Source organism: Carettochelys insculpta, chromosome 2 (assembly GCF_033958435.1).
Source record: "Carettochelys insculpta isolate YL-2023 chromosome 2, ASM3395843v1, whole genome shotgun sequence".
NCBI lineage: Eukaryota > Metazoa > Chordata > Testudines > Carettochelyidae > Carettochelys > Carettochelys insculpta.
The window spans coordinates 253,963,499-253,977,088 of record NC_134138.1 but is presented as its reverse complement, the minus strand read 5'-3'; the positions used below and the strand labels follow the sequence as shown (position 1 = coordinate 253,977,088).

General features: G+C 53.7%; 1 long non-coding RNA gene across 1 annotated transcript in view; it reads right to left on the bottom strand.

Moving 5' to 3' along the window:
- Window positions 1-2,382: 2,382 nt before the first annotated feature.
- LOC142008930 (uncharacterized) overlaps window positions 2,383-13,590 on the bottom strand; it is a 49,202-nt gene continuing 37,994 nt past the window's right edge. Inside the window, exon 4 of the long non-coding RNA XR_012644274.1 lies at window positions 2,383-2,557. This is a non-coding gene — a long non-coding RNA (uncharacterized LOC142008930). The remainder of the gene's footprint in view (window positions 2,558-13,590) is intronic.

The window sequence follows — 13,590 nt, the reverse complement described above, 5'->3', positions numbered from 1 at the left end:
CTAAATAAACCCAAATCCCTCAGCCTCTCCTCATAAGTCATGTGATTCAGCCCTCTAATCATGTTGTTGCCCTCCACTGAACTCTATCCAGCACACTAACATCCCTTCTGTACTGATGGTGGGGGAGGGGTGGGGAAGAGGAGAATTAGACACACAACTCTGGATAATTGGACACAATACTCCAGATAAAACACACCCCATGCCTCATCATCTATTCAAATTGTTTGAGGATGTCAACATGCACATGAACAAGAGTAATCCAGTTGACATAGTGTACTTGGACTTTCAGAAAGTCTTCAACAAGGTCCCACACCAAAGGCTATTGAGAAAAGTAAGCACTCATTGATTGAAAAGGAAGGTCCTTTTAGGGATAAGTAATTGGTTGAGAAAACAAAGTGAGGGGCTAAGTGGTCAGTTTTCACAGGGGTGAGAAAAATAGGGCAACCCCCAAGTATCTGTCCTCTGACCAGTCCTATTCAACATATTTATAAATTATCTGGAATGGGGAGTTTGAGGTGGTTTAACAACACAACAGCACCCCTTTTGATCAGGCTGGGTGTCACATCAGAGTCCATTCAGTCCAACAGGGCAGACAATCAATTCCCCTTACTTGAGTCCCATTGGGGTATGTGGGTGTCCTCCTTATTCTTAGAGGGGTCAGCCAGTCCTGGTGCACAAGGGGCTGGACTTTCTCATGGGGATTTTTCATGCTCTCAGGAGATTTCGTAAGATGCGTTGTGTGCCAGCTCAAAGCCCTGAAGTCAAGTGAGCATCGGGGGCATCCTTACATATACACAGAATAAGCATCTGCCTCTTCTTGTCCTTGTTCTGTGGCTGCTGCAACCTGGAGAGTCTTCTGGAGATGAGCTAGTTAATTTAAAAGTGAAATGGCCTTATAGCGGGACTATCAGCAAAACATTGAACCTGTGAAAGAGTCATTCAAGTGGTAATGAAACAGTTAACAGACATATACTGCCTGTTTCTGAATTTACTTTTGTGCACAAGACCTTAGTTTAAAATTTGCTGAAGATTGTACAATCGTATTTTTAAAAATTATCTCTTCCCGCTCCCAGAGGGTTCCTGTTGGGCATAGGAGCACTGGTTTAATGGTAAAGCATAGGGTCTCATAAATCCCCAGTGGGCAGAATTGGGACTCAGGTACTCCTGTGGTGCACTGACCTCCTTCCTACTTCCCTGGTTTTCTGTAGTTTTTCAGCCTCTGGTTCAGCTGTCCGTAGCAGGATGCTGTCTCTGCATGGCTTCTCAGCAGCTTACTGGCAGTTCCCTTCTCCAGCCTGCTTGCTCCTCTGGCAACTTCTCCACCCCTCTTATTCCCAGCTCTTTTATTCTCCTACCTGTCATGAGTCTGCCAGTCCACATTGGTTGCTGAGCCAGCATGAGATATATATATAGCATGAGACAGGGGGTAAACAATGAGATTGAAAAGTTTGCAGATAGACAGACAGTTACTCAAAATAGTTACATTCATCTTGGATAACTCACTTTTAAGGAGATGCCTAATCACAACACCTCACTTTCTTCTCCATCCACACAGTGAAGGACAAGATTGGCCCTTAGTTGTAGCATTGAAAACATTGCTCTGGTCTGACATTACAAGTAGCTGTTCATGGTTGACAAAGTGTCCGTTGTATCTGTAATGTAATTAGATGTAATTAGATCAAGGTTTAGAAGTTAACTCAGTTAATGCAAGGTGCCTAATGTGGATTGCTTTCTAGACTATTTACCTGATTTCAAAGTATAATTGTATATTTGACAAAGTATAATTGACATGCAGCATATCAGACCTGCTTGTGCTAACATACAGTGGCTGGATCACTGACCTTTGCCTGAAAAGGTTTTATTACCACCTGCTTTCTGTTGCCAAAGCCATTTCCTTTGACATCCCTGACATAATCCCAGCATTGCTCCTGGGAGAAATCATGGAGTGATACCCAAGAAGACTGAAAAAGGAAGTTCAAAATGACAGCCAGAAATAATGTAATTTACATGGAGCAGTGGAGGAGGGGCATAGGGTTGCAGTGTTTCTTAATACAAGGGACATTTCTGACTTTTCCTTCTTTGTACAGCAAGATCAGCAGTTGACGAATGCTGCAAAATGCAGCAAGCAATCCCACTGGCAATTGTAGGTCTGTACTGCTTCTTATCATTAATATTAATAATTTAGAATTAATAATAATAATACCCAGAGGAAGGGTGGAATGGATGCTAAGAAAACAATCCCTTGATTTGGAAATACACTGTTGGGTGCCCTACTGGAGAGAGGGAGTAAAAAAAGGTCTCTCCATATTTCTCAGCTCGCTATGGGCCCCATCTATGCTTCTTTGATGTCCCTTTAAATGTATAGGTGTGCCGTCTTCCCAAGTGAAAAGCTTCACTTCCATGTTAATTTCAGTTTTGCTGGTGAACAATAAAGTCTGCAAGGCCATTAGCTATGTTTCATTCGGCTCCGTCTGTGTCCATCTCCTTTTCTGTGCCCACATATAGCATATCAGCAGCAAGGGATTTAGATCCCAGAGGCATGCCAGTCTCCCATTGCCTAAACAAGGAGAAGAAAAAGTAAGCACTTGGAGGAAGCTGACCTAGCAATGGCAGGCACATACTGCTGCTACATTTTGCTTCAAGCTAGGCATGAGTCAGCTAGCAAGAGGAGACATGTGCAGATAAAGACAGAACAAATTAAAAGGGTTTCACAGTTGCTACTGGAGCTGTTCAAACAAGGGGGGAAGCAAGCACCCATCTTGGCTGGCCATGTGCAAGCAAATAGCAAGAAGTCCCTTGACACCTTAGAAACTAGCTAATTTATTAGGTCATGAGCTTGTGTTGGGTAAAACCCACTTCAGGATCACTTGTTAATTGTGAAGCTACAGACTAACACGGCTACCCCCTGAGACTTTTTACAAGGGCAAGTGTAACTCACACACCTAATGGGTGTGGTTCACTGTCCCATGTAGGAGCACCTGAACCATTTACAGAGAAAAAGAAGGAGTCTCCTCTAAAGCCTGAACTGAGAACAGCTGGCTTTTAGCTCAGTCTCTAGAGGCTCATTCCCTATGCTCCAGAGAACCAAGGTTCATGTCTGCCTGTTGGCAGTTATGCAAGCAGACAGAGAAACAACCAATAGCCAGCACTGAGGGTCTACACTCAATAAAGGGAGCCCAAGTGTATCCTCTGCATTCTGCATTGTAGCCCCAGCTAGCAGATGGAAATTAGGCTTGAACATTTCACAGTGAAGGGGAAAAAATATCCCCATAACAGAGACAATGTCCAGGAAGCAAGCCCAACAGCAGAACTTTGGGAGCAATGCTGGTGAATTCAACGACAACCAGGAACTATGGGTGGTGTCCTGCAATCTTTTAGAGCAATTTCAGCTTTGACAACAGTGATGGGTCTGAAGGTACATGTGGGACAGCCACATATACCACACTTAATTCAGTAACTACAGCAATGCAAGAACATTTTTTCCTCTTATCCCACAGCAAAAAGATTTTGTTTCCATCAGCAACATCAGGAAAGTGGATTGTAAGTAGCACAGTTCATTGACGTTCTAAAGAAGTTGACAAAACATTAGCAGTTTGAACAAACATTAGGTAATGCCCTGTTTGGCTAATTTATCTCTGCTGTGACAAGATCTGGAAAAAGTTACCGATTGTATCAGTGCTTGTATTCTAAAAGGCTGTTGAAATAGCTCTCACAATTTAAACCACAGAAAGAATTCCTTTAATGTGACCAGAGGAGTGGACCTCCTGCATTGGTAAGACAGAAGGCTCATGCTTTCTCAGAAAACACTGAAGAAGTAGGGAATTTCCTTCTGGATGTTATACACAAATCAGGCAGAGGATCTGCTGGGTTTGCCATGTTATTTGCAGGAAGTGCCAGAAGAAAGGACACTTTACCATGACCTGTTGCACAGTTTTAACAACCAGAAACTGAAAAACTATGCATGCAAGAAGACCAATAGGACCAAGACACCTATAAAGACTGAAGTTGGGCATTCATAATATGGAAGAAGATAAGAACTCCAACAATACTGACCCAAACCTGTCACTACACACCTTATCAGAAACTGGAATAATAAAGTGCATCTGGATAACATACTTGGGCTGTGTTTAGCCTGCATCCCTGTCTTGAAATAATATATGCAATTTTCACAACGCAAATTATGTAAGTTCGAGATAGCTTATTTTGAACTTGGTGCCATGCAAATGGCACTGAAGTTCGAAATATGGGCCTATTTTGAAATAAAGGCCTATTATGGCAAGGGGTAGCAGAAATGGAAGACCACGCTCAAAATAGTGCTGCTATTTTGAGCATGGGGAGAAGCCATGGAGTTGCTATTTTGTGATTCATCTGTATCCCGAATTAGCAACCATAATCTCAACAAAGCCTTGGAGTAACTACAAGAATCAAGCTTGATCTTGGGGCTGCAGATTCACTGATTTCTGCATCTGTTACCAGATATTGTAGCAATTTCTTCTGGAAGAAATGTCCATAGTTTTGAAGACTTGTACCAGAGAAAAGAGAGTCCCAACAGATACTCCATGTTCAACTAAATAGACTATTAGTTATTTTACACATGTATGAGATTGAAAAAAAAACATATACCATTATTTAGAAGATCTTGGTTTGAGAAGCTCAGGGTGATCACAAAATCTTCCATAAATTCTTCACAGATGCTCCAAAGTTTTCGAAAAAGACCTTGAACGGACAGATACAATAGCCACCCAATATGGTAAAATGAGAACATTAGCAATTTTTCAGTACTGGTGTGCTCTGGCACTTATGAATGTCTGTCTAATTCTGTAAGCAAGTCATTTTTAAGTGATCTGGAACATAAAGTGCACAAGATAAATCAGCCTCCTGAAAGGAGTACAGTAGGTTGGAAAGGTTGAGAACTACTGCTCCAGATACTCTAAGAAGAGGTCAGAGGAGGCCATCGCAGAGTTGCCTTGCGGTTGGAGTTGCAGTGGGATTGACTGGGGGGGGCCGGGGGGGGACGCAAAAAAATTAATTCCATCCACTAATGTTAGCTGGATGCTTCTCTTCAGAGCCTGGTACTGCCATCCTAACATATATAATTTGCCAATGGACGATTTGTGTTAAAGAATGCAACTCAGCATGTGTGAAGATGGCTGGATCTGGCCTACAATAGGCATTTAAACTGAGGCCCTAAGTTTGCAATTTCTTGATGAGCACAGAGCACTATACTGAAGTCAATGGGACTACAGGGTTATACAAGTCATCTTACATGCAGGAAATTGCGGGGGAGATGTCAGACTTTTTTGAGATGCCCCTATGTTTCCATGGTTCAATGCAGAATCTCCCGCTTTTAGAGAACAAGCCAAACTATGCTCCTTTTACCACACCAGTATAGGCAAATTTATAGCATGTGCCAAATTCATCGTTGTTGTAGAAATAGTGCCTATGAAAGGTAAAAGAGTCCAGAAACCAATGTCAATAACATCCTCTTATTCCTGTAAATTAATGTCCCGTAATGTTTCTCTGAAAGTGGATTGTATACTATTTGACATTCTTGTGATATAAGGACCGTGATATTTGATATACTTGTTAAAACGTTAATACTGTTAACTTTTAAGAAGGAAATCCAAAGAGAAAAATGAAACAAATAAATCAGCAGAAAGGCAGGAAGGAAGGAAGCATGGTACAAAGTACACTATTTCCACCCCCACACTGGAAGTAAGTGGCTATTAGTCTATGGTAAACTATTCATTTGACCTAGATAATTCAGGAGAGTTGTCAGTTTAGCCCTGAAATTAAACCACACTGACAAGGTGACTTTCAATTTTAGCACATGCATAGGCTTGCCTTTTCCTGTTCTTTTCACCTTTGAAGTATATTAATGTTAATCATAAAATGAGTCCTTGCATCACTGAGGAAAAAATAAAAAATCTGACACTTGCTAGTGACCTTTAAACTACAGATAGCCTGGCTTGCTGCTTTTTACTCTACCACCTTTTAAAACAAATGTTGTCATATTAAGTTAGGACAGAAATTAGAAAGTTGTTGAGAGGGGTTGGGTTTTGTTGGTTTTGGTTTGTTTTTTTTGTTTGTTGTTTGTTTGTTTTTGGTTTGTGTGGGCTTTTTTGTAAGGGTTGGGAATTTTAAGAAACTCAGCAGGACAAAAGGTGAAGTATTGTGAATTATTTTCCAAAGGAAAGAGGGGGTTTTGTGGTTGTTGTGTTATTTTTTGGTGGCAAGAAGCAAGGATTTGATGTCTGCTCCACATTTGGAACCAAAACACAATTGCGCAGTGCATGAGTACAGGAAATCAAAATGACTTGTTTCCACAAGGTCAATCAAAGATCAAGAAGAAGAACACAAAAATAAACCTGAGCAAAGCTAACAAAACATTTAGAGGACAACATGTGAAAGTTTTGGTGAGAGGCAATACATGGTGAGAGACTCAGGGAAAGACGATAGAGGGTTAAAAAAATTCTAGGGTGCGTCTACACTAGCACTATATTTCGAAAGGGGTCTTAATTTCCAAAGAGGCTGCGGAGCGTCTACACGCTCAACAGCCTCTTTCAAAATTGTTTTTGGTGAAAACGGGTCCGAATTTCAAAATTGCTTTTCCCATCCGGGATTGGGAAGAGCGGCCCCTTTCAAAATAAAATTTCAAAATAGGGCATGTGTAGACACTCCGCGGCCCGCAATTTTGAAATTGCGGGTCCGCCATGGCGGCGGCTTCAGGGATCGCGGGAGACGCGCTAGCAAGCACCGGTGGGGCTCTATGGTCCCTGGACCAGCCCCTTAAAGCCGCAAGGCTCTGGAAACCCCATGCAGGAAGCTGAGAGCATGCCTAGGGCTCAAGAAGCACGAGCTCAGCCCTATACATGCTCCAGCAGCCAGACAGCCATGCCACACAGCCCATCAGAGGGATGGCGAGCCCCCCGCACTCTGGGACACCCCAGGAGGCCCCCTCTTCCCCACACAAGGGATCGCCGGAGGAGAGCCAGGGCCAGAGAAGGAGGGGCCCCTCCTGGACCGAGGCCGAGGTGAAAGACCTCCTTGGCGTCTGGGCGGAGGAGGAGGTGCTTCTCCACAGCACAGGGAGGCCCTGCAACGCAGCTGCCTTTGAGCGGCTGTCCCTGGGGCTGCAGAAGCCGGGACACCCCGAGCGCATGGCTGCTCAGGTCCGCTCCAAAGTTAAGGAGCTCAGGCAGGCCTACAGCCGGGCCAAGGGTGCCTGCAGCTGATCGGGGGCCGGGGCCGGCCCGAGGTGCCCACACTACCGGGCCCTGCAACAGCTCCTCGGCCCCAAGGATGTCCCAGAGCCTTCAGTGCAGGTGGACACAGGCGACCCAGACCCTGACCAGGAGATAGACCAGCTGGAGCAGCCGGGACCGTCCAGCCAGACCACACCTGCGGGGACCGGGAGCGACTCATATGAGGCAGGCCCATTACTCATCACAGTGAGCTCCGAGACCTCCAGCCAAGTGCCCTCGAGGCCGCTGTCCCCGGACCTGTTCTCCAGAGGTCCAGGTAGGTGACAGGTGGATTGGGTGACCTGGGTGGGGGGACCTATCCCACGGTACCCTGCCCCATCCCAGACCCAAGCACAGCGCCATCCTGCACCTGCACCCATGGACAGCACCCTAGCCTGCCCGACCAGGGAGGGATGCAGGGGCCAGGCTACAGCCAGCAATTGCCCTACAGACAAGGTCCCAGCAGGCACACAGGAACCCCAAGAGGGGTCGGCAAGGGAGGCACCACCTCGGGGGATGGCCTGGGGATGGCGCGGGTGGAGACCCCAGTCCCGGGCGACAGCACTGATGGGTGGCCACTCTCCCCTTGTGTCTCCACAGCATCATCCTCTGAGGGCCAGACCACAACCATGCCACCCTCGGATGGAGCCGGAGAGCCCTCCTCCCCATTGCCCTGGGTGCCACCTGACCAGACCTGGATGGCCCGATACTGGCGGCGCTACGACCACCAGGAGGCGGCAGAGGCCTACGCCTCAGCCATCCAGGAGCAGACCACCGTGCTCTGGGAGTGGCTGCTCATGGAGCGGGAGGAGAGGGCCTGGTGGAGGGAGGTATGGTCTGAGGCAGTCGCAGCCCTCCAACGGCTGGCCCCCAGCCGGCCCCCCCACCCGCCCCCCCCGCTGCCCCTGAACCCGACCCACCTGCTGCCCCTGAAACCACTCCCACTGCTGCCCCCGAACACATTGCCCTCATCCCACCCACCCTCAGCCCATCCGCCCATCTTGCCCTGGCCAGCTGGCTGGTCGCCAGTGCCAGCCAGGAGAGGGCTCCCCTCCCTGGCCCCCCCAGCCCCCACCCCCTCCCCGCCTCACCCAGCCCACCCTGTTCTTCAGCCCCTAAATGACCCTACCTCCCCATCCTTCCAGTCCCCTCCCAGCCCCGACAGGGCCCCCGCACCAGGGGCAGCAGGGACACCTGTACCCGCTGGGGATCTCGCCCCTCCACTGCTGTGGGGGACTAGACCTGCCCGTGCCTGTGGCCCTGGCCATGGGGGCATGCCCCTGCCCCATTGTATATAGTTCTCCCCCTGTTCCCTCCATATTTAGCCCCAATAGGAAGACCCCACACCATTGTTTAACAGCTGTTTATTTACATAGTTAGTCCTCAGTTAATAAACCTTTTTGTGCAGTGTCCCCTGTCTGTGTGCGGGGGGCCATGCTGCAGGGTGAGTGTGAGCCATGTGCCAGGTGGGGGTCAGGATGGCTCCTGCTCAAAGGCCTCCCGGAGGGCTTCCCAGACCCTAACCCCTTCACACTGTGCCTGGCGGCACAGGGCTGTGGGCGGCTGATCATAGCCAGGGCCGCTGTCCGCAGCCCACCCAGGCATGTAGCGCTCCTGCTTGCCCTCCACCACATTGTGCAGCGCGCAACAGGCCGCAACAACCCCGGGGACATTGCACAGGCTCACATCCAGCCACGTGTTGAGGCATCGGAAACACCCCTTGAGGCGTCCGAAGGCCTGCTCAACAGTGTTGCAAGCCTGGTTCAAGCGGGCATTAAAAACGTCCTGGCCGGCGGTGGTGTGCCCAGTGTAGGGGCGCATCAGCCACGGCTTTAATGGGTACGCCCCATCGGCCATTATACAGGGTGGCATTTTTGTGTCCCCCACAGGGAGCTCCCGGGCAGCGATGTAGGTACCCTCCTCCATGCGCCACCCCAGCCAGGAGTTGCGGAATACCCGCGCATCATGGGCTCGACCGGACCAGCCAACGCAGATGTCAGTAAACCGGCCCCGGGCATCTACCAGCGCTTGGAGCACCACCAAGTGGTACCCCTTGCGGTTTATATAGCGTCCTGCACTATGGTCTGGGGCATGGATAGCAATGTGTGTGCCATCAAGCACACCAAAGCAGTTTGGGAATCTGAGAGCTGCGAATCCCACCATGGCGTCATCCAAGTTGCCAAGGCGGATGACCCTCCGCAGCAGGAGGCGGTTGATGGCCTGGACCACCTGTAGGGAGGCACCGACATGTGGGCCTGTGCATTGGGGGGGCCCCCCTGCCCCTGCAGGCCCCTCACCCGTGGGCCTCCTGCCCTCTGCCCCTGCAGGCTCCCCACCAGGGGGCCCCCACCTCTTCCTGGGGAGGGTGTGGGGCCCTTGTCTGACTTACCTCCAGGAGGACAGCTCCCACGATGGCTTTGCCCACGCTGAATTGGTGCCCCACTGACCGATGGCTGTCCAGGATGGCCAGCTTTCACAGGGCAATCCCCACACGCTTCTCGACTGGGAGCACGGGCCGCATGCAGGTGTCCATATGCTGCAGGGTGGGTGACAGCCACTGACACAGCTCCATGAATGTGTGCCTCGTCATTCTAAAATTGGCGAGCCACCTTTCGTCGTCCCACTGGCCTAGGACCAGCCTCTCCCACCAGTCTCCACTGCTGGGGTGGCTCCAGAGGCGCCGTGGGGGACGGGGGATGGGGAGCGGTGGCTGCCCCCTTGGCAGGGCTGCAGGACACATGTGGGTGGGAAGGTGGGCTCCAGGGCATCCACCAAGCCCAGGATGGCGATGACCGCCTGGGTCCCAGTGACGGTGCCAGTATCAGACTCTGACAGCTGCTGCTCCTCCATTCTACTCTTGGTTCTGAGTGCACCGTCCACGCAGTGCTGTGTACTGTTCTGCTGGGCTCTGTAGCTGCGTCTACACGTGCACGCTACTTCGAAGTAGTGGCACCAACTTCGAAATAGCGCCCGTCACGTCTACACGCGTTGGGCGCTATTTCGAAGTTAACTTCGACGTTAGGCGGCGAGACGTCGAAGTCGCTAACCTCATGAGGAGATAGAAATAGCGCCCTACTTCGACGTTCAACGTCGAAGTAGGGACAGTGTAGACGATCCGCGTCCCGCAACGTCGAAATTGCCGGGTCCTCCATGGCGGCCATCAGCTGGGGGGTTGAGAGATGCTCTCGCCAGCCCCGCAGCTCACTGGTGGCCGCGTGGAGCGGCCCCTTAAAGGTCCCCTCCCCCGCCCTGACTGCAGGAGGCTGAGGCAACGTGCAGGCTCCTGCCTGTACACGCGGCGGCGAGCCTGCACAGCCCTCAGCCCCTGACAGCAGCCATGGCTGCCCAGCAGCACCCCCAGCGCCCCCAGGGGACCCCCCCCCAAGAGGAGCCACAGCAGCCAGGGCAGCCAGAGGGCCACGCAGTCTGGGAAGCGGCAGCGGGGCCCCTCTTGGACGGAGGCCGAGATGCGGGTCCTGCTGGGGCTCTGGAGCGAGGAGGAGGTGCTCCAGGTAATGGGGAGCAAGAGGCGGAACGCGGATGCGTTCGCTCGGCTGGCTGATGGCCTGGCTGCCCGGGGTCACCCTGCCCGCACTCCGGACCATGTCCAGAGTAAGGTCAAGGAGCTGCAGCAGGGTTATGCCCGGGCCCGAGATACGGCCAGCCGATCTGGGGCCGCCCCCGCCACTTGCCCCTTTTACAGGGAGCTCAGGGACATCCTGGGCTCCCGGCACACCTCCTCCCTTCCGGCCACCCTTGACACCTCGGCTGACGAGCGCGAGCAGGCCCTGCAGCCGAGCTCCGCCCCGGAGGTAAGCCCCGCACCCCGGGGGCCCCCCCCGGAGACCATCCCCGGGACATCGTGGCAGGAGGAGGAGGAGGAGGAGGAGGGGGGCTCCTCCTCCACCGATTCCAGCCTGCAGATCCTCCTCCTGCCATCCCGGAGCAGCAGCAGGGCCTCCGACCCCCGGGGATCTCCGGACCGTGGGAGCGGACCCACAGGTAGGTACCCCTCTCTGGTGGACACCCCGGGGCTTGAGGGGCGGGGGGCACAGAGATGTGTCCAGGGCCCCCCACACGCTCACATGGCCATGGCCCCAAGGACACCAGGGCCATGGCCCTCACAGCACTGCAGCCATCAGCCCCTGACCCCCGCCACCCTGCATGACAGTGCCCTGCCCCATCCCCGGGCCAGGGGGGAGCGGAACCTCGAGGGGCCCCCGGGCGGAGGGGGTCGGACACCCCGCAGCAGCAGCATGTGATGGAGTGGGGGGAGTGCCAAAGGGAGACTCAGGCTACATATGAGCCACCCGAGCCGAGGAGCTCCCAGGGCCAAAGGAGGATCCTGGCGCTACAGCTGGCAGGTGACACCTCTGCCCTGAACCAACAGGAGGGAGGAGCCGAGCTGGCTTGGAATTGGGGGCCGAGGGCGGGGGCCACAGGTAGAGGCTAGGGGAAGGGAGAGCTGGTAGGCAGCCAGCCAGAGGAGGGGGAAAGCTGCATCCCAGAGGGGCCCCCCTTGGGGTCTTCTCCCCACAACGGGTTGGAAGGACTGTCTCTTCCGACAGCTGGTGCTGTCACTCCTGGCAGAAACTGGCCATCTGTGGCCTAAGAAACCTCTCCTGCTCTCAGACCCTGCGAGGTGAAGTGAGAGTCGCTCCCACCAGGGGACGGGGTGCAGGGCAGGGGGACCCCTGAACCCCATCCATCACAGCAGCATCTCCTGGGGACGGGGATGGGGAACCTGCAGCACAGGGTGCGGGGGACAAAGGCCACGGCTCGGGGCCCACACTAACGCCTGTCTCCATTCTTCTTTCCCCCCTCCTCTCCTGTGTCCTGCACCTGCACCTGCACCATCCGAAGGACCGGAAGAGAGCGCTGGCGAGGCATCGGTCGTCCCGGAGACCCCTCCGGGACCCTCACTCCAGGGCAGCCCCTCGGCCGAGGAACGACCGGCCCCGCGGAGGGCCAGACAGCGGACCCCGTGCCTGCTACCGCCGGCGGCCACAGACCCCCAGCTGCTGGCCATCCACCGCCAGCAGCTGGAGGTGTCGGAGCAGCACCTCCGGCTGCAGGAGCAGGCGCTGGCCTGGCACAGAGAGGCATGGGGGGCCTTTCTGGATACCATCAATCAGCTGATTGATTCCCTGGCCCCCCATGCCACGCCGGCCGCGCCACCGCCCGCCATGCCCGCTCCTGCAGCCCCACCACCGGCTGCTCCAGCCGTCGCCCGGCCGTCCGCCGTCACCCCACCACCTCCCCGCGAGGGCCACCGTGCCAAGAGACCCCTGGAGCCACCCGCGACTCGCCGGCGCCGCTACCTTCCGGTGGAGCCCGCTCCCACCCAGCCGCACACCAGACTGCAGGCCCGGCGGAGCTCCCGGCCGGGCACGCCCACTGCTGGGCTGTAGGGGCGAGGGGCCCGGGACGTGGCCCCCCCCCTTGTTGGACAGACTTTGGGGACTGGGTGGGTGGTGTGGGTGTTTCCCCTGTTTGCCCCGTCCCCCCCTGTACATAGTTCTCCCCGTTCTCCTCCCTGCTTTTTGTTTTTCTTTTGATGGCGCACAGTGCTTTCATTTTTATTGTTGTACATAGTTTTATTTGTGCCCATCTTGGTTTTGTTGAATGTTTGTCCCTCCTTTTTGGTTTCTGTCTCCCATATATATATTTTTTTATTTAAAAAAAAAAAAATCGTGAGGACAAAAAAAACATTTACGTTCACCCACAAGTTCGTGCTGTCATTTCTCCTGGACAAGTGGGGGGGGGGCGGTGGGGTGCTCCATGGTGGTGTGGGCGTTGGGGCAGGAGTGTGGGGGAGGAAGGGGCGGGCAGTAGGGGGCCTGGGCACAGTTCACCCCGCGGCCTGTTGGTCGAAGTGGGCCCGCAGGGCCTCCCGGACCCGGGTCCCCTCTGGGTCCACCTGCCGACTGGGGGCAGCAGGTGGCTGGAGGTGTGCCCTGCCGGCCTCGGCGGCCCAGCCCTGAAGAAAGCTCTCCCCCTTGCTTTCCACGAGGTTGTGCAGGGCGCAGCAGGCACCCACAATCTGGGGGATGTTGTTGGGGCTGGCATCCAGGCGGGTGAGGAGACATTGCCATCGTCCCTTGAGGCGGCCAAATGAGCGCTCCACCACCTGGCGTGCACGGTTCAGGCGCTCGTTGAAGCGCTCCTGGCTGGCGGAGAGGTGGCCCGTGTAGGGGCGCATGAGCCACGGCCGGAGGGGGTAGGCCGCATCCGCGATGATGCAGAAGGGCATGGTGGTGTCCCCCAGAGGGATCTCCCGCTGGGGGATGTAGGTCCCCGCCTCCAGCAGGCGGCACAGGCCCGAGTTGCGGAACACCCGGGCGTC